Source organism: Pholis gunnellus (genome assembly GCF_910591455.1).
Source record: "Pholis gunnellus genome assembly, chromosome: 14".
Lineage (NCBI taxonomy): Eukaryota > Metazoa > Chordata > Actinopteri > Perciformes > Pholidae > Pholis > Pholis gunnellus.
In genome coordinates, this window is record NC_136541.1 from 20,927,597 (window position 1) to 20,949,636 (window position 22,040).

General features: G+C 44.0%; 1 protein-coding gene across 1 annotated transcript in view; it reads right to left on the reverse strand.

Annotated features, from left to right (window-relative positions):
- LOC306706121 (uncharacterized protein) overlaps positions 1 to 22,040 on the reverse strand; it is a gene marked incomplete at both ends in the record, with an annotated part of 89,793 nt that overhangs the window by 24,572 nt on the left and 43,181 nt on the right. The gene's annotated exons all lie outside the window — the stretch shown is intronic.

Here is a 22,040-nt window from a genome sequence, read left to right on the forward strand (position 1 = left end):
GAGCTTTTTAAATAAAAGGTTGGAATAGATCGCCCAGGGAGGGGACCCACTACCGTGGTCCTATTGACCCAAAGCAGAGTCTGGCCGTCTGTGCGAGGTATTTTAACCCAAACCGCCATCTGTTCCTGAGCCTAATCAAGTAGTTTTGTCGTGCAAGCAAACCGTAAAACTATATAAACCTACAGTGGAAGTTTATTTTGAAAAGCAACAGTATGCATGTAAGAAGCTTAGACTGTATATAAGAAGTGGACATAGTCTTTGTGACATAACCCACTGGTTTGTGGACTGCGGTTTTGAAGTCTTGAGTTTGACGTTTTGGCTGCCGCCATCTTAGATTGTGACCATATCACAAGGTAGCGCCCCCTAAGGCACATCCTGCTTCATAGTCTACTTGACTCTAAATGGACCATCATTTACTAAATGAACATCATGCTGTATTGAAGAAGACTTGAAACTAGAGACTGAGACCATAAACTCATGTTTACAATGTTTACTGAGGTAATAAATCAAGAGAGAAGTAGAGTCATTTTCTCATAGACTTCTATACAACCAGAGGAGTCGCCCCCTGGTGGACACTATGAGGTGAGAATGCGCTTCAGCATTGGCTTCACTTTTCAGAACCGGAGATTGACGTCTGGTAACAAGCTTGTGAACGTGTCAGTTTATTTTGAAAAGACACTATGCATGTTAATAGCAGAAACCCCTGCACCTCCAAACTCAACTCTACTCTACAGCTGATGCTACAGGGGAACCTAGAGCGTCAGAGTTTGAAGCGCAGGGACACTGACCAATCTTTGGTGAGTTGGGAGTGAGAACGTGCCCATAGAGACAACGTTACAGGACAAATCTGACTCCAACATTACAGTGTTTTAAATGAGGACTGCAGGACTACCTGAGCCCTTCTGTCCAATGAACAGGTTGTATTATTACTGTTTTGAGTTCCCTGTTAGCTCAAGCTTCAAGACCCCCCCCCCCCCACACACACACACACACGGCTGTGTTCTTCTCTGTGTGTATTGTTGTGCAGCTGTGATCTATTTCTATCTTTTTGTGCTAACGGAACACGCTGCCTGCTGTCAGTGTGTCTGTGGGGGCGCGTGACTGTAAAAATCTGTAAGATTCACGTCAGTGGAAGCTGTTCACCTACACACACACGTACCCACGTGCACGTGCGCTCACGCACGCTGCTAAAAATAGCTGCTCTATATCTGAATAGTACAGTCAGAGTCAATGTCTAATCAATGCCCCAGCTTTTCTCTGTCGGCTGCAGTCTGAAAAACAGAATGCGTAGCTGGATGGATGGATGTGTCATTACGCAGGCAGAGAAACATACATTTCATTACAATTCCTCTCTCATTAACTGTGCTATAAAGACGTCAACAATCCAAACTGTTAAAACCATTTCTAAGCCCTGCAGCTGGTTCTCCCACAATCCTCTGCCAACTGCCTTCACACACTTCCCCTCTTGATCTCAGTTCTATCACTATCAACCTCAATTTGTGAAAATACCCTACGTTTGTCCTAGAATTGGTCTATTGGTCAATTCAAAGAACTCAATGAGACACAAGGACGTGGTAATTCATGAAATGAAACCTGGAAAACCCCATTGAGCTCATTAAAACCCCTATCAGAGGAGGAGATGACGATTAATATAGGTTTAACCTTTGACATAATGGAAATAAAGAAGCTCAGGCTGTAGACTTGGGAACCGAAGGGGGGCTGGTTCAAATCCCCTTGCGTACAAAGTACAGAGTGTGGACATTTTTGCCGACTATGTGACAACCACCTCGCTCTGACATCTCCACTAATGCATGTCTATAGGCTCTGTTTGTGCCTGTGGCTGTATTTGTGGCCTATATGCGTCATGAGTTACAACAAAGTGGAAAAATATTCTTCTTCTTTTCCAAAAATGTTCCCAATTCTGTTCACTGTCTCAGAATCAACCAAGCACACAGTATGCATGATAAGTGTGATCTGAACTTTTAAAAAAAAATCACTGTCTCCTCCAGGATGCAGCAAAGCTCCAATGATCAATGGCCAGCATGGCAGCAGTGGTTAAAGAGGCCTTAACACTGATAATTGGTTGAATTCTTGTGTTTTTGTATATTGATCTATTGAAAAGGGAAGCCCCCAATATTTTGCACATGTGTATGTATACTATCTTATTTAAAAAAAAACATCAAAGCTTGTATTCAGCTGTTCCCGCAGTAAAGTCCATGTAGAGTGTAAACAGCTTATAGTGATCAGTGATCATCCCCTTATGGATCACAAAGCTTGGGACAGAATCATTCCTATGCTGATGCTGATGAGATCATTTGCTCATCGTAATCAAAATGTCTGCTAACCGCGGTCATTTTGGCTCTTTTCTTTAATTAGCAATTAATTTGGCAGCAAGGCTCTGTTTTTGTCCTTAAGTGAAATTTAAAGATAGTAAAAGTGAGGAGAGAATCAATATCAATGCATGTCCACCAAACATGAACACAGAGAAACAGAATGTATATCCACAGGAGGATAATGGAGGTGGGAAGCAGTGTTAACGGCCTCTATTGGGACTGAAAGGATGCACGTGAAGAATAGTCAGTGCCACTAACAGCACCATACCACAGAGTGTTGCACGCATAGTGCATGTGCTTTCTACAGTGGCAACCAGCGCTGTGGCAGCCTCGTATTGATATTCTAAACTACACCACTTTTCAGATATAGCTTATATTTGAAAAGAAGGTGCAGCCAACAACCTATACTTAGCCAAACTGCTGTAATGCCATGGATGTGCTGAGGCGAAGTGCAGCAGCGGGAAGGACAAAGAAAGAACTGCGGGCAGTCATGAGCGTAGCTGTATAATCATGACATTCACGTGCTACACAGCCCCTTATGAAGATGAAGGCAGAGCGACGTAAAAGCTGGAACAGCTGGAAGCGAGCGGCTTGAATTTAAAGCTTGATTTACAGTTGCAAGTAAAAGGGGTTACGGCGTAGCAACAGAGCCTACAGGCTGTGGCTAATGTGCACCTCAAAATTACACAAGGGCTACCTTGACTACAGAGATCCCATTGATAGAGACCACAAGAAGTGTGACTGGTGCTTGATGCTGGTGGAGATTGTTGATTGTGAAGCAAGCTTGCGTAAAAGACAATACCCTTCCTTTTTTCAGTAGCACACATGTAGCGTCTGACAGCCATTTCAGCTGCAAACCCTCTGCTCATGATGAATGCTCTGTATCACGGTAAGCAAGGTTGCATGGCCTGGAACCAGGTTAGGGAAACTTTTAACTGGTAAATCTACTCTATATCTTCTCACAACTATCCCAAGAGATGCATACGCACACAAGGAGAAACTCTTACCCATTGTGTTCAGTTTGCTATCTTGGGTGCTGTTCATGGACGTTCCGGCAGGAAGTGGCACAGGAAGTAAAAAATTGGTCTCGCAGCTCCCATGATGCCTCCTTGGAGGTGGGGATGATGGCAATACAGCCGACGTCATTAACGGTGATGACATCATGGTCGCCATTGCAGCTGCGGCTTCTGTGCCGCCCGTGACTGTGAGCGAGCGCCGGACAGCCACATGTGGGTAGGGTGCCCTGGGCGAGCATGCTGTTCCCAACATGGCGTTGGGTATCATCGCTGGCGATCCTCCTATACCGATGGGGTACGTACCGGCCACCACCGTGGGAACAGACAGGTGTGAACAGTCAGACATTGCCCGTCTCACTGCGGTCCGCTGTGGCAGTTCACCGCTGTGGCTAGTTTTTGCCTCTACGCTTAAGGCAGTACATGATCTCATCCTCCTGTCCTCAACACAGCTTAGATCCTGTGACTGGCCATGAATTGCAACCCCACCTGTTACGCCTCTACTAGGTGAAGTACATGACCCTGTCCTCCCCTTTTCAGTATGGCTTAAGTTTTTTCTTTCCACCCTACTTTCCAAAACACCACCCACCGCAACATCAATGTTGGCTGATGGTGGTGGTAGGCCTGTTTGGTCAGCAACAGAAGGAGTAGTACCAGCAGGTCGTATATCAACACTTTGCTTTCCTGAAGATGGCTTGAGCGTTTGATTAATTCTTCCGAGTAGGCTTTGAGACGTAGAAGATTTCTCCTCGTCCTCTTTATTCCCAGGACTTGATCTGGTGCTTCCGGTGAAGCAAGGGTCCAATGTGTTTCTCTCCACTTGCCCTGAGGCCTGCATTGAAGGAGGAAGCATGCCCTGCCCTTCGGCAGACACTTGAGATCCCTGGATGTAAAATCCACCTTTGCTGCCTGAATAGTTTTGTTGCAGATCATTTTGTCCAGAGTTAGAGTTTAATGTGGGTTTACGGTCTAGCACAGAATTCGGGAAGGATCTCCCGGGTGAGATAGAAGGGGAAGGTAATGTAGAGGAAGGTGAAGAGTGGGAAGACAGGGGGCTGCTGGGGCTTTGTCCTGCACTCCCAAATGACCCGCCCGCGCCTCCTACTTTATGTCCGTCCTCCCTTGGCCTCTCTCCTCTGGACCCCTCATCCTCTATCTTCAGCGCTGGCATCTTGAAGCTCTGCGTTCCTGGCGCTTCGGCCACCGTCCCAGACAACGTCCCCTCGGTCCTGCCTCGCTCTGATTTTGCCTCATCTACTGTCAAAATTATTTCAGACCCCCCCTGTGTTGCGGTGGCGACCTGCCCCCCCGGTGCCATCTGGCCTTGGTGGTGCCAGTCACTGCGTTGGTCAGAGGCCGGGCTTGAGGGTGACAGCGAAGAGGAGGCCAGGACCGCAGGGATGTTGGCACCAGTGAGGGCAGCGGGAGGTTTGTGTTGCTGTTGATGCCCACTGGAAGGTTGTCCGTACCCGCTGCTACCACTAATAATGCCAGGCTGCTGCCAGGGCGAGCCAGACAGGAAGGACATTCTCCCACTCTGTTGTCAGGTCTTGTTGTGTCCCTCTTTTCCTTCTTGTCTCTTCTTTCCTCTCTTATTTACTCTTTCTTTGACTTTCTTTGATAATCTCTGTTCTTCTTTCTCTGTCTTCAGTTTTCCTGCTGTCTCCTGCTCGTTTCTGTCTCCAGTAAGTGTCGCTTTACTCTTGTCCTGGAGGCAGAAATGTCCTCAGTATCCAGAGTGTTATGAGCTTGGAAAGTAGAGGAAGCAATACATCTTTTCTTTTTTTCTTTTTTCAAGGTGATGCCTCGGAGTTGTGTGTAACTGTGCTAATGTGTGTGGAGTGCATTTGTGTATGTGTGTTTCCAAGCAAGGCAAAAAGAGTGAGAGTGAGAGTGTGTGTGTGTGTCTGGTCGTCTCGGCTTCTCTCTGAGCACTGCACGGATCAGCTGTGGGTCTAACATGCATCTCTCTCTCTCTCTCTCTCTCTCTCTCTCTCTCTCTCTCTCTCTCTCTCTCTCTCTCTCTCTCTCTCTCTCTCTCTCTCTCTCTCTCTCTCTCTCTCTCTCTCTCTCTCTCTCTGACATCACATGGTCACATGACAGCCCGGAAAATTCCCTCATTCGCTGGAGCAAAATTTCAGCATTTCGCCCCTAGCGACAAACGTGACACACATGAAGAACCATGATCGCGCACACACATGTAAAGTGGCAAACAAGCACATAAACAGATCAATGGTTGTCACAGTTATTCAGCTGCCATTTGACAGCCACTGTTCACATGTTGATTCAGAGTGAGAGACGAGTGAGACATCTCTGAAGACTGTAATCATCCTGATTAGACTGATTGGAATATTTTATGAAATAGCCACAGAAGTAAAAGAAAGAAAAACCAAATCTAAATGTATATTTCGAGGCTATAATTGACCACATTGACGTCATGAGATGATGCTATGTGCGCCCTTGTGTTCTCTTCTTGATTCACGCTTGATTCATTTGTGCCTTCACTGGAATTATTCTGTGAGTTTCACATTTTCACTTTGCAAAGTTCCTATTATCACCAGCTTACCATAGTTCTCTTAACCGGTATAGTTGATTACATTGATTCATTTGATTACATACAGGTATATTTCATTTCGAAATACTAGTCTGTGCTGGTGGCTAGAATGTCATTTTTGTAACTTTGTAACGTTTCAAAGTTGTTAAGTTTGGCATTTTGTTTTCATAGTTAGGTTAAGATGATAGGAGTTACAGAGAGGGATGGGTGTCTTTAAAGAAAAACTACCATACCAGTACCATTAATGTGATATTAATACCCATAGGGTACTTCATTTGATACCTTTCTTTAACTTTATTCGATACCCATCATGTGGTTGGAAACATCCAGTTGTGTAAAATGCCACCACGACCGCATTTTTTTTCATCAGACGCAGTGGTGCAGATTAACACTGACTGCTGACTGTAAGCTCTGGAACAGAGGTAAGCATCCTGCATCAGGGATTTGTTTGTCTTGGAAAAACTTGGGATGTGGTGAAGATCAGCCTGCTGAGGAGCTGCAGAGGCTTGCAGTGCAAGGCGTTGACAAAGATAATGCCAACTAATGGGTTCAATGCTCTCAAATTCTAATTTGAGCTACAGTGCTATACTTTATAAGTAAAAAAAACAAGTGCACTACAGTGTGTACTAACCCACTTCCTGACGTGATATGAAAAAGGATTTAACTTTGCATTAAAAAAATGTTGGATCAAAACAGCTATGAGTCACAAAGGTGAATCATGTTAGCGTGATTGCCAAGTAGCGATATGTGTCAGCTACAAAAGCTGTCTTATAATTAGCAGTTTGATACGTGGGTTTTCAAAGCAACTCAAAGCAGCTAACAGACAGTTACAACTACAAACAGGCTCATTGTGCATCTTCATGTTAAGACTGAACAGTTTTGAACTGCGGGGATGGTAATCAACTTGAATGACTTTCAGCTATCTGTATAGCCTGGATATAATGATTATATTATCTTCATGATTATAAATAGTTTTTGTCGACTAAATCTCCTCTGATTGAACAATGGAAGCAGCTGTGGACTATTAGCATTAAGCTGACTGTTGACGTGTAGCACAAAGTTAGCTCATACAAGATTGCTTTACACTTTTTCTCAGGACTAAAGGAATCGAAAGGGGTGTGCTTCGAAGCAAGTTCAACAGAACCAGGCTTTTTGTTGCATTATCTGGCTCTACAAAGCCTTAAGCCCCAGTCAAACATAATAGGCATCACGATGATAGAGTCCTATCAACTGTTTTTGTTAACCCAGGATTTCATCATCAAGGTCTGTGCACGTTTCCTTAAAAGGGGGCGTTCGGCATCATTTAACTCTTCTACCGCAGAAAAACTGACCAGTCCCGGGCTCTGGCCCCAATCTGCTGCCGTGGTTAGGGCTCGGGTTGGGTTTACTATGTCAGTTAATGTAGGTTTTGTGGGCCTGAACATAGCTCAGCTCAGGCCTTCAAATAATTGTGTCCATTACCAACTGTGACACATCGTCTGTGATGAAAGAGTCATCTGTTGCGATTCATTAGGTTTGATGGCTCTGCATGGCTGTTTAATGGTCTAGGCATTAGACAATTCCTATGGTGCCCCTATGGTAATGATGCCCCTACAACACACCACTAATTGAATTAGCTACCTCATTCAATATATAGAAGATGCCTATGGGAAGCTGTGGGGGGGCTGAGTGTAGATTTCTGCCTCCTCCTTCCTGAAAAGAACCGGAGCCTTCATGAGCGATGCAGTATCCCTCTCCACACCTCTCAGGATTTGTACTGGAGCTTTACAAGGAGGATTAGAATGATTTTGCAGAGCGCTGACTTTCTGGACTTGACTGAGAAGCCGTGTGCAGGAGCTAACTATCAGTGTTCCATTACATCTACTTATTCACAGCTACATTCTAGGCATTTAATTAACTGATGCTGCTTTGCAGAGTGACCTACTGACGATCCATGCAGCACTCATGTTTGATGCAGAGAGCATAAATTGGCTTCGAGGAGTGCCACCATCTGGGATTCAGTGTTCTCTCCCAACGGAATTTCTACTTGAACCGACAATTCTTCGAGTTGCTTAAAGCATTGGGCAACCTTCCCCAAAGACCAAGGTCATGTTCAACAGGGGGAAATGTTCCCACAATATGTGGTCAAATAGGCTGGGTAAACCCTACCGTACCTCATCTATCAGTCGCTATCTCAAAAATATATTCAGATATGGTCTGTATTTTACATCTACATTTGGAATAAAACAGAATTAAAAAAACCTAATTGTGTGGAATTCATTTAATTAGATGACGGATGAAAATCAGCAATTTATGTTCCTCAATTGATCGGACCTGGAATTTCCCTATCATTCGACTCTATTTACATTACATTACATTACAGTCATTTAGCAGACACTTTTATCCACAGTGACTTACAATAAGTGTATTCAACATAGGTATTCAAGAGAACTACTAGTCACCAGAAGTCATAAGTACATCTCCTTTTTTTAAACAAGCATCTAAGAGCATAAACTAGAGCAAATGTACAGTGCAGAAACAAACATACCATAAGTGCAACAAACTAGTATGAATACAATAAGTGCAACAAACTAGTATGAATACAATAAGTGCAACAAACTAGTATGAATACAATAAGTGCAACAAACTAGTATGAATACAATAAGTGCAACAAACTAGTATGAATACAATAAGTGCAACAAACTAGTATGAATACAATAAGTGCAACAAACTAGTATGAATACAATAAGTGCAACAAACTAATATGAATACAATAAGTGCAACAAACTAGTATGAATACAATAAGTGCAACAAACTAATACGAATACAATAAGTGCAACAAACTAATACGAATACAATAAGTGCAACAAACTAATAGGAATACAATAAGTGCAACAAACTAATACGAATACAATAAGTGCAACAAACTAATACGAATACAATAAGTGCAACAAACTAATACGAATACAATAAGTGCAACAAACTAATACGAATACAATAAGTGCAACAAACTAGTATGAATACAATAAGTGCAACAAACTAATACGAATACAATAAGTGCAACAAACTAATACAAATACAATAAGTGCAACAAACTAGTATGAATACAATAAGTGCAACAAACTAATACGAATACAATAAGTGCAACAAACTAATACGAATACAATAAGTGCAACAAACTAATACGAATACAATAAGTGCTGAGTGGAAGGCTCAGGGTAGCACTTCTTGAAGAGGTGAGTTTTCAGCCTGATGAAAGATGGGCAGCGACTCCGCTTCAAACATTACCAATAAATTAATAACTAGCAACTCTATGTTGAGTCTGGTAGTATTCTTTAAGACTCTTTAAGTCCTACGCCATCAAAAGCACTCCCAGCATTGCCAGCTAAGAACTCATGACCGAGGCATAGGACAATGTGGACATTTTCTTTCACGATTATCCTGGCCAAGATAATGGTACTACAACATGCAGGAATGACTTTGCCTTTTACTTTGTTACATTCTTTAATGCATCACAGATAGACAAAAAGGATAAAGGAAAGTCAAAATAGATCAATATTTATATAAATAACAACATTGTTTGAGTCTGCTCTTTCCTACATGATAAATCTTGTATTTTTTTAAATCAGGCCCCATTTTCCGCCCTGTGCTTCACTGAAACCTGGCTTGGTGAGCACATCCCGGACAGCGCACTACATCTGCCGGGCTTCCAACTCCTCAGAGCGGACCCGCAACGGCTCTATCGGGGAAAACGAGGGGAGGCGGAATCTGCTTCTATATTAACGAAGGTTGGGGTACGGATGTCACATTGTTAAAGGAATCATGCAGCCCTCACCTCATTGACTGCAAACCATTTTATTCACCGCGGGAGTTTTCCTCGTTCATTCTGTTCGGTGTTCACATCCCACCTCAGGCCTGTGTGAGTGAGGCGCTCCAACACCTGGCTGAGCAGATCACCAACATGGAGCACAAACATCCAGACTCCCTGCTCATTGTTCTTTGGGACTTTAACAGAGCAAACCTCAGCAAAGAACTGCCAAAATACAGACAACATATTAAGTGTAGCACCAGGGACAAAAACACACTGGACCACTGCTACACTGTAATAAAGGACACATACCGCTCAGTCCCCCGTGCAGCTCTGGGACTCTCTGATCATTGTCTGGTTCATCTTCTCCCGACCTACAGGCAGAAACTAAAATTTGCAAAGCCTGTGCTGAAGACTGTGAGGAAATGGGCCAACGAGGCAAAGCTGGAGCTACAGTCCTGCTTTGCCTGCACTGATTGGAGTGTTTTTGAGGCTGCTGCTACAGACCTGGATGAGCTCACTGACACTGTGACATCGTACATCTGTGTTTGTGAGGACTTATGTGTGCTGATTAAAACCTTCTGCACATACAACAAAAATAAACCCTGGTTCACTGCAAGACTCAGGCAGCTTCGTCGGTCTGAAGAGGAGGCCTACAGAAGTGGGGACAGGATTCTGTACAACCAGGCCAGAAACACACTGACGAGGGAGATCAGGGTAGCAAAGAGGAGCTACACTGAAAAGCTGGAAAAAGAGTTTTTAGCCAACGACCCCTCGTCAGTTTGGAGAGGCCTGCAAGTACTCAGTAACTACAGGAGACCGCCCCCCCACTGAGGAGAATCACCAACTGGCTGACGACCTGAATGTGTTTTACTGCAGGTTTGATAAGTCTACCCTCACACCCCCCACCTGCCCCATCATCAAACAACCACCTACACCTCCTGCCTCCTCCTCACCTCTCCCAAACGACCCCCCACCGGCACTGAGGATCTGCGAAGAGGAAGTGAGTCGGCTCTTCCACAGACAGAAGATCAGGAAGGCACCAGGCCCAGACGGTGTGTCCCCCTCCTGCGAAAGTCTGTGCTGACCAGCTGGCCCCCATCTTCACGCAGATCTTCAACCGATCACTGGAGCTGTGTGAAGTCCCCTCCTGCTTCAAACGCTCCACGATCATCCTGATACCCAAAAAATCCTTCATCACAGGATGAAATGACTACAGGCCCGTCGCCCTGACGTCTGTGGGCATGAAATCCTTTGAGAGACTGGTGTTGACCCACCTGAAGGACATCACAGGGCCCCTGCTGGACCCCCTGCAGTTTGCCTACCGTGCAAACAGGTCGGTGGATGATACAGTCAACATGGGACTGCACTACATGCTGCAACACCTCGACTCCCCAGGGACATACGCAAGGGTTCTCTTTGTGGACTTCAGCTCTGCATTCAACACCATCATCCCGGAAATACCAGAAAACCCAAACTCTCACAGCTCACTGTGCCAGCATCCACCTGTCAGTGGATCACAAACTTTCTGACACACAGGACGCAGCAGGTGAGGCTGGGAAAAATCACATCCAGCACCCGGACTATCAGTACTGGCGCCACCCAGGGATGTGTGCTCTCCCCACTGCTCTTCTCCCTCTACACCAATGACTGCACCTCAGAGGACCCGTCTGTTAGACTCCTGAAGTTCGCAGACGACACAACGGTCATCGGCCTCATCAGGGACGGTGATGAGCCTGCGTACAGACGGGAGGCTGAACAGCTGGTCCTCTGGTGTGGTCAGAAAAACCTGGAGCTGAACGAGCTCAAAACTGTGGTGATGACAGTGGACTTCAGAAGGGGCCCCCCCAACACTGCCCCCCCCTCACCATACTCAAAAGCACAGGGTCTCTTCGGTGGAGACCTTCGGGTTTCTGGGATCCACAATCTCCCAGGACCTAAAGTGGCCTCCAACATCGACACCATTAGAAAAAAGGCCCAGCAGAGGTTGTACTTCCTGCGCCAGCTCAGGAAGTACAACCTGCCTCAGGAGCTGCAGATTTTTTACTCAGCTGTCATCCAGTCTATTCTCTGTTCTTCCATTCCATCACTGTGTGGTTTGGATCGGCCACTAAACAGGACAGGAACAGACTACAACGGACTGTCAGGTCTGCAGAGAGGATCCTTGGTTCCAGCCTGCCCCCCATCCTGGACTTGTACAGCTCCAGAGTCAGGAAACGGGCTGGAAAGATCACTGCAGACCCATCACACCCTGGACACAAGCTGTTCCAACTGCTCCCCTCTGGTAGGTGCTACAGAGCTCTGTACGCCAAAACCACCAGACACAGGAACAGCTTCTCTACACTGGCCGTCACGAATGAACAATTATTCAGTCAAACTGCACTACTACCTGCACTATCGCTGTAATTCCATGGACACTGTTGTCGTATAGGGTTATGTTCATATATATATATATATATATATATATACATACATACACTTTTTGGATATATATTTATATTGTACATAGTCGTACATAGTTTTTTTTATATATTTAAAAAGAATAGTTTGTTAGTAAATTCTGTGTATGTACGTGGAGAGTAATGTAAAACCGGAGTCAAATTCCTTGTATGCGCACGCGTACATGGCCAATAAAGCTGATTCTGAGTGACGATAGAAGAGAAAGTGTTCAGTGCTCTCAGAAGACAAAAGGAGGCAAACAGGTAAAAAGAATAATAATACATGAGTAGACAGCAGTTAGAGTAATCAACTGTCAGTGAACCCTCTCAGGGTCTCGACCCTGCCTTTGAAACACTATCTTAAACAAACGTCTGATGAAAAACACGGAAGCTTTTTCTCTGTGCATGACTGAATGCCTCCCAACAACCCCACTTCACCCCCAACACACCCGAGGCCTGTGCCAACATAACGAGAGCAGCCTGTCAAGCGTGACTGCAAATGAATGAGTATCATTACATAATACCCCCATAAACAATTTGTCTACTGTACCCGCAGAGGGAGAGGAAGAGGAAGACATTAGAGTGTTGTTCGGTCTCAATAGACTCAATAGACCCATAGGAATTGGGGGGGGGGGCATTATGCAAGAAAATCCTTCCGGTAAGGTTGGGGTTAGGCTTGTTCTAATGTTCAGATGGGTTTCGGGTTAAAGCAGAGGAATTTGTAGATTTGACAGTTGAGGTACTGGCATTTCAGAGACGACCCCCGTGCCCAATTCTCTCCTCATCACTTTCATGGAATAACGATCCAATCAGATCCGAGCTGGTGAAGCCAACAGTGTGTTCATTAGGTCTCTATTGGACTGTCATGTCTGGAAGCCTGTGTGTCAGTGACCTTTGGCTGATACTCCTGCTGCTGTCCCTGCATCCAGAGATCTCATCTCTCTTTCCACTTCACACTTGAAACGTTGGGTCCACAAACACAAGTTTCTCTTCGTCTCCCTCAGAGACTGGTTTCATTTAGGTTTTTGCATTTGGCTTGTTGAATCACCAGTAAGTGGGTTTAATCCTGTTGAGGTCGTGGCGTTACTGTTTAGGCCTCACTGAGGGTTTGCTAGCATTGAGCCAGAAGACTAAAGTCAAAGTCCTAGCCAGATGACACTCAACTGCCATTTTGTTTAATTTCATCATTGAGTCTTGCATTATGCTCACGTCAGTGATGCGGTACCGCCAACGTATATCTGGGACCGCTACCTTTGGTCAAGAGGCCTACGAAATATGCAGCTTTAAGAGTTGCTATTGCCAGGGATCAGGGGTTTGAAAGTCAGGAAAATTCACAGCCTCAGTGATGTCATTTAAAGTGGAATATGAAAAACATTGATGCATCAACTGATGTCAATGTCATTTTTCTTTGTATTACTTCAATGTGGTAGATAATCGTGCTTTTTAACCGATGACTTACAACAGGTCCAAAGTTGACTTGACAGTCAAGTGCGGTCAGAGTACCAGAAAAATAACTGACATTGATAACTGAAATGACTCAAAGCATTCATGCAGTAAAATCCCCTTCTCTACTGGTCAGTATGTTGTAAACACTCATCTTCAGAACACTGTATGGCGCACAGTTTCAGTGAGAAAACTTCTGCCATAACTGAAATAATGTAAGCTGGCCAAAGGGGCAAATATTAATCCCTTCATTTCTTCCTCATGTCTTGACTTTATAGTTTAACCCAACTCAATTTACCATCATTTTTAGGTAAAGGCTGTCCATATTCTTTATGTATTTATCAACAAATCCCCAAAAGACCCAAACCAACAATGAATGTATTGTGTATCAAAACCTATATATGTCTTTTCCCTCTGTGCCATAGCGCACCATTGTTGTCCCAAAAACTCATCAATGAGCATCACTTCATTACCATAAAAACATTACCACATTACCACAAAATATATTATAAATACATTTTGACTCAATCCCACGTACACCATCTGCTTCGAATGTTATCAGACGACGCTCCGTCACAAACACTACAGCCACTAGAGGCCGATGTTGTATTCTTATCGGTGATCAACCACGTGAATAGATCATAGTGGCTAACAGTAGCAGGTGGGTTGGCTGTGGCCATCCCTTAAACCCGCAATCACCCCCCTCCTCCTGTCCATAAGTCAAAGTGTCCTTGAACACTGAACCCCAAGTGGCCTCCCAGGCGCTTCACTGCAGCCCACTGCTCCTACATGCTTAGGATGGGTTAAAGGCACGTATGTCCCTGTATGTATGTGACAATTAAAATATAGTTCAAGTGTAGCAGGCCCCCTCTAACCCATATCTTCAGATCTATCATATCTAACGCCCATTCATTCAGCTGAGAGAATTTAAAGCTGACCCAAAATCTCACCAGAACACCAAATGCACTACTTCCTCCTGTTTGCGTAACACTTGATAAAAACACAAGAGGCCACCTGTTTTAGGAAATTATTGAAGATTTTGTCAAAATCTGCATTTTCATGTGCCAAAAGACAAGTAAGGGAAGTTGCAAATGATTGCGAGATGGACTAACACTGTTGCTTTTCAAGGCATATCATAGGGTTTGTTGACAATACAAATTACAGAATAGCACTAATCTTATTCTTTAAATGTATTCATGTTTTTTCTAGCTGGTTCTGTCCTGACAGTTTCATTCTCATTAATTCACCAGTTTTAACGAATAAATTACAGTCACACAAACGAGCCAGTGCACACACTGCAGGGAAACAGAAACCCTCCTGTAAAGAACACATGTTGCCCTGATAGGAGTTCTGTTGTTTGCATTTGTGCATATTGTTTTAAACTGTTTGCATTTTTTATTTTACTGTATTGAGCTATTTTGACGTATTATCATAACAGTTGTATGCAAAATTTAGATACGAAATTATTTCCAAAATTGTCTTTAAAGACACAAATAGAATTGGTAGCCTAGATACCTGATTTCCTTGCTCCAGCTGTTTCCACTCCTTTTTCAGACACAGCCCTTCTTTTCATTAGTATGCTAAGGTCACACGGCTGTATTTTGCCTATGAAATGGCCGCTGGTGAAAATCTTATCTGAAAACTTTAACGATTATAAATGTGAGGTTTATAAATATGGCTTCCCCAAGTGAAACTGTAAAACCTCTAAAACTAAAACTTTGGCAACCAGTCAGCTAACAAGCTGGAGCACGGAGGAGCTCCAGATAGAGGACGACAAATGAAGTTCAAAGGCAGGGGAGCAAAATAACAAGAAATATATTTCGAAAGAGCAGTCGACAGGTCGGATGCAATCGGACGCTCTCGTGGCTCTCCGCTCAGGCAAGAATCACAGAGGTCACTGTAGATCCTCCTTCAGAAGGTCACAGACTGTTGCGCATCAGCTGGAGATGAAGGGAACACAGAGAGAGAGGATGCTACAGCTGGTTGCCCATGGCGCCGGGAAGAGACAGAGAGGGGGGCGGTGGAGGAGGAGGAGGGGATCTTGTCAGAGAGTTTCTATTTTTACTTTCGACCTCACTGACTGTCACACCCAGTCCACCCCTTCTCTATCCCTCCATCCCTTGCTCGTCGAGTCTCTTTGTTTCCACGGTAACCACCTCTCCACGTCTCCCTGACGACCCTCCCCCCCCACCCTCAATCTCCAATGCAGCTATTATTACGGTGCCGCAGCGACACGGGGAGTCTGGGCAGGAGAGGGAAGACGTGATGCAGATGGAGGAGACAGAAAGGGCAAAGAGACAGGAGGCGAGAGGGAGAGGAGAACAGGGGGGGGGGGGGGGCGCAGAGAGAGAGAGGAATCTGCGATAGATAAAGATGAGATATGATGCAGGAGGAAGGGAGGAAAGGTGGAAGTAGGGAAGTGGGGGGAAAGGGAGATTAAATTAAATGAATACAGAGAGGAGCAGACTCAAGCAGACAGAGGAGCGGAGATAAAGATGGAGATCGGAGCACAAGGAGGGAGAAAAGGAGGACCAACTTCTTCCTCCCGTAAATTTAGGATCAGAGAAAAAGTGTGCCGACCTCAAATCAAGAAAAGATGAACTATAAAACCTGCCTAAGATTGGCAGATTCTTCAGGCTTCTACATTGCAATACATGTTACGTGCCAATGAGTCAGATTTGGCAGGAGAGCAGGAGGAAGGAAGAACACATTTCAGGCATTCTGGCAACAGCAAAAAACCCTATAAATACACATTTAACAAGACACGGTGAAATAAATAAAAGAGAAACACAGATGTCAATCTCCAACCCAATCATTAAGGTGTCCCAAATGAGATGCTTGTGTTGGGCTCACTCGTGAGGAAAATTCCACCTTAAACAGAGACTTTCATTAACCCACCAGGCACCGGCATCATGGGGGGGGGGGGGGGGGGGGGGGGGGTCAATTACAGGCAGAGAAATGAAATGAGCCCTCGTGACGAACGAGCGGTCTAATACCCACAGAGAGAGTAATGTGATGAGAGGCCGAGCTGAACCACTGATATACACATCTCAGATGTCGTGCACCTTTAAGTCTGTCATTATTTATTCAACCTGTGTCCGGTAAAACGCATTTCCATTCGGCCACAGATTAATAAAAAACAACCGTTCTATCTCCACAGTTGGCTGTTAAACAGTGCAAATCTCTTTCATGGCATCTACGATTGCTGATCGTGCGCCTTCTGGGTTGGACTTTCTGACATTTTGGCTCGAGAATCCATTGGTGTTCAGCAGTGGTCACACACATCTCAGGTTTCCAAACCTCTCACAGCACATGAACGCACCATATAAAAGATGTATTTATAGGGAGGCTGTTACAACACAGTGCTACGGTACAGAAGCTTTGATACGATTTTTAGGACTTAATTTTCAAGGTGATCTGAAATGAATGGAAATCAATGTTAGAAGGAAAAAGTCCGACCGATGCTGGATTTCTGAGGCCCATGCTGATATTTGTGAGTTTCCAAATTACAAAAATTACATCAAACCGACAAACACATACTATTAAAAAAACCACCATTACGCAGATCCCTTAGATTAGTTTTTTAAGGTACCTCAAGCCTAGTTTGACATTTCTGTATTGGAATCGCCCAAAATATGCCGATACCAATATATCTGCAATATATCCACCTGGCTGATATTTTGGTCTAGGTCTATAGTCTAAAATATCATATGCTAACCCTAACCCGAAACCTAATATTAGCAGGGCTGCAACTAAACTCATTTTTATTGATTGGTGATAACTCTTGATTGTTTTCTTGATTAGCAGCTTGGGCTATGACATAACAGAGAATTATGATAAATGCCCACAGACCAAGGTGACTTCTTCTTATCTCACAAACGGTCCAAAACCCAACTATATTCAATTTACAAAAACACAAGACGGGAAAAATACGTAGCAAATCTTGAATGTTTTTGCTTGATAAATAAGCTAAACAATTAGATTAGAAGATTTGTAATCGAGTACATTCAATAATCCTTTCAGCCTTATTCAACAGTAATGAGTGTTCAAATTTGAATGAAAGCAATTTAAAAGGAAATTCACCACAGTTATCTTTTCCTCACATGAGCAAACTCAAATATATGAAAAAAAAAACATATTACATGGAAGGCATTACGGGTGAGTTGCCAAATACTGGCTTCAGGTATGGGAACATTCCGAATCCAGGTGCCAGTCCGTCTAATACTCCTCAATAACTAGTCTTTGCCACCAGAAGCCATTTCCTCTCTGGGGATTATTTTAATCTCTGATAAACTCCAGCTGCATCCCAGTCAAACGGCTCTGTGGTCAGAGCTGCAGTTCTCCCAGCAAGCCACCTGATGGAGCCAACGAGCAGCTTCAACAAGCGACACACCCACACAGAAACACCATGATCAATCTGCAGTGTTAGGCAACCCGAACCCACAACACCGTCTGTCCCCACACAATTATCTCAATCTATAGCATTCACTTCGATTCAATCTCACTGGCTTGGCTCTCAAGGACAAAACCAGGTCGATGCATCTTGTCTCTGTGTGTGTTTGGATTCCAGATTTCCCTCACTGGCAAAAAGATGGTTTCTCTGCCTGTCACACACACACACACACACACACAAGTACACATAGTTACACAGTTTATCATGCTCGGTTTATTTGGCTGAATGATGACCGTAACACAGGACCATCGGACAGGGCCTGCACACACACACACACACACACACACACACACACACACACACACACACACACACACACACACACACACACACACACACACACACACACACACACACACACACACACACACACACACACACACACACACACACACGGTAGCTTCTACATATAGACACAGGGGATGACAGCACTTTGTCTTTAAAAAAAAGCAAGGGTGTCCTTTCCTTATGTAAGGGGGAACTAGTCCTAGACATAAATATTGTATGTGAGAGGAGATAGGGAGATGTGAAGGCACAACACAGGTTTATAAGTAGAGACACACAGAGACAGAAGAAAGAAATAGCAACCAAACATAAAAACCGAGGAAGCAGTCAGATATCAATAACTATTAGATTCCATCAACTGATTCCCAGTCTCACTGGAAACAAGATCTCTATACCTGCACTGTGCTATAAGGTTGCCCGCACAGAGACCTGTCCATCACCATTGACGATACCGTGGTGACGCCAACTTGGACTGCGAGGAACCTGGGTGTGACCCTGGATGTCCAACTGTCGTTCTCAGCAAACATCTCAACGGTTACACGCTCCTGCAGATTCCTGCTCTACAACATCAGGAGGATTTACCCCTTCCTCACTGAGGAGACGGTGCAGGTGCTCATCCAGGCTCTTGTCATCTCCTGCCTGGACTACTGCAACTCTCTACTTGCCGGAGCCCCGGCGTCGGCCATCAGACCGCTGGAGCTTGTCCAGAAAGCTGCAGCTCGTCTAGTGTTCAATCGCCCCAAGTTCTCCCACACAACTTCCCTTCACCGTTCTCTACACTGGCTCCCTGTAAGAGCTCACATCCAGTTTAAGACTCTGGTGCTAGCCTACAGGGCAGTGAAAGGAACAGCTCCTTCCTATCTCCAGGCCATGGTCAAGCTCTACACCCCCGCCCGACCTCTTCGCTCTGCTGCCTCGGGGCGATTGGTTGTCACTCAGAGGTCCCTGCGGCCGATCGACCCGGTCACGGCTGTTTTCTGTCCTGGCCCCACAATGGTGGAATGAACTCCCCACTGACGTCAGGACAGCAGTGTCGCTGCCCATCTTTCATCAGGCTGAAAACTCACCTCTTCAAGAAGTGCTACCCTGAGCCTTCCACTTAGCACTTATTGTATTCATATTAGTTTGTTGCACTTATTGTATTCGTTTGTTTCTGCACTGTACATTTGCTCTGGTTTATGCTCTTAGATGCTTGTTTAACAAAGGAGATGCACTTATGACTTCTGGTGACTAGTAGTTCTCTTGAATACCGATGTTGAATACACTTATTGTAAGTCACTTTGGATAAAAGTGTCTGCTAAATGACTGTAATGTAATGTAATGTAATAAAGTTACCAAATATGGAACCATATGAGTACTGTGTCTGATCATATACTGTATCAATTTGAAACTATTACTTGTTTACTCCAGAGCATTACCATGTAAAAGGCATAGCTACCAGTGACGATACTGAGGTCGTGGATTTTTCTAGGAATTTTGGGCTTTTAGCAACCTGGGAGTTGTTTAAATCGTTCTCCACAGTTTACTCCTGGCAGCATGTATTGCTTATTTTATTCAGGTGTTTTAAATGATACAATTACATACCAAAGTTACCACGTTAACCACCGCTGTTCCACAACGTCAACCACAACTGTTTTACAGCGTTAACCACCATTTTACGTTAACCACCGCTGTTTCACAACGTTAACACCACTGTTTTATGTTAACCATGTGTTACAACTTTAACCACCTCTGTTACACAACATTAACCGCCACTTTTACACGTTAACCATGTTACCATGTTAACTGCCGCCATTTCACAACGTTAACCACGTGTTACAACATTAAACATGTGTTACATATTGTTAACCTCCAACGTTTCAACTAAACAAACCAAAAGTTGAGGACATTATGTACTTTAACTTTACGTCACTTAACTTTAATTTCTTAGCTCAAGTTATGTAACAGGTGTACCCATTTTAAACCTAACCCTGATCTTTTTTCTAACCCTAACCCTAACCACGTCTTAAAACGCAAACCGTGACCGTTTCACAACTTTTACCAAGTGTTATAACATTAACCATGTGGGGAACCACTGCCCTAATCAAAGAATTTACAAATCATTAAATGACTAATAAAAAAATCCTAAGTGAGGAAAGGGTGTTTCTAAAGGTGGTGCCACACACCTATTTCATAGAAAAATTGAATGATGTGTTTAATGCTTGCAGTATATTTGCGATGTACCAATTAACAGCATAGATATTAACATTGACAGCATAATTCCACAGAAATTTGACCTTTATCAACAAAATGTCCAAAAAAAATTGTTGAGATTTTTGAGAAGTGCAGTGCAGTGCTTAAAAGCAGCAAGTTTAAAAGGTTATGATTATTACAAACTGAACCACAAACTTAGCGATTGCCACTTTATGGGCTAATAAATATTAAAAGCTCAATTTGTACCAGACCGGAGCCTCCGTTTGAAAAAGAAAAACATACTAGACCGTGTTAATTACCTTCATTTTTCAAACCCCATGAGGTTTGTGTGACTGCGCTGCAGCAGCACCAGATCTCAGTCAAGTCCAGCACTGAGGGAGGACCAGCTACTGAGCAACTGATTCACCCTGAGACAACTTAGTGCTGACTGAATACACAAAGTGGACAGCCTGAGTGGTGCTGTCCTCTGCGAGAGACACAGCCATTCAACAAACACAAAGACACACGGACTTAAAGCTACGTGGTGAATGAAGAGCTACATAGTTTCTCTACTGTCATGTCTGTTTATTGAGACAGATGAGACAGAGGCAGCTTTGGTGGCAGTTAAAAGTGCATTTCCCATTGGATCGTAGAGTAGTGCTCATTTGCCTGAACTGACAGTAGTCTAACACCAATCAATGTGGTGTGAAGTATAACAGAATCATCTGGTAAGGTCATATGGTGGAGGACATGTCATGTTAAAAACAGCTCAATAACATAATGGCAATGATACAATTTATTCAGAACTTTATTCATTTGCAGCTTTCACTGGGTAGAAAGTGATAGTGATGCAATGCAAATGCCTTGCAAAAGAAAACCGGACCTCACCAACAGACCCAAACAGACAAGTTAGATCACATACATCATACATGCACCTTTTTGGCACAGACCCTTTGCGGGTGCTTTGAGATTTGCACGGTTTTATTTGCTGCAAAAGCCTTGCAATCCATGTGTGATTTTGACATAGAATGTACAACATAACTGATCTTTCTGCAGCTACATGCGGACATCTAATGCCGTAGAGGATAGGTTACCAACCTTTTTACCTTGATTAGGTTAGTTAGCCTGATTGTTATTTGCAACTGTGCAGAACAACTGTGTTTAAAAAAAGAATGTGGCCTCTGAAGTATACGACTATTCTTTTAGAGTGAGAACTAAATATATGTCTTAAATAGTTTAACATACTGACTTTTGGATACATTATGATTTTCGCTATACAAGAGCAAACCTAATTTTGACAACCCAAGAGCAGGCAAATTCTGGCGCACCCTCTGTGATCTCTGGCGCCCTCCTGAGGGGGGCCCGGACCTCAGGTTGGGAACCACTACCCTAGAGCGTAATTCCCCAATGCTGCCCGCCGTTCCAAGAAACCTCAGGTGCATCAACCTCAGTATACTGGCTGTTAAGTCTCCATCATTTTCCGATGCAAGCAGATTTGTTTGTACCAGAAGAACATAATATGATGAATAATGTTGTACTATGCTGATGACAACTCGGATACA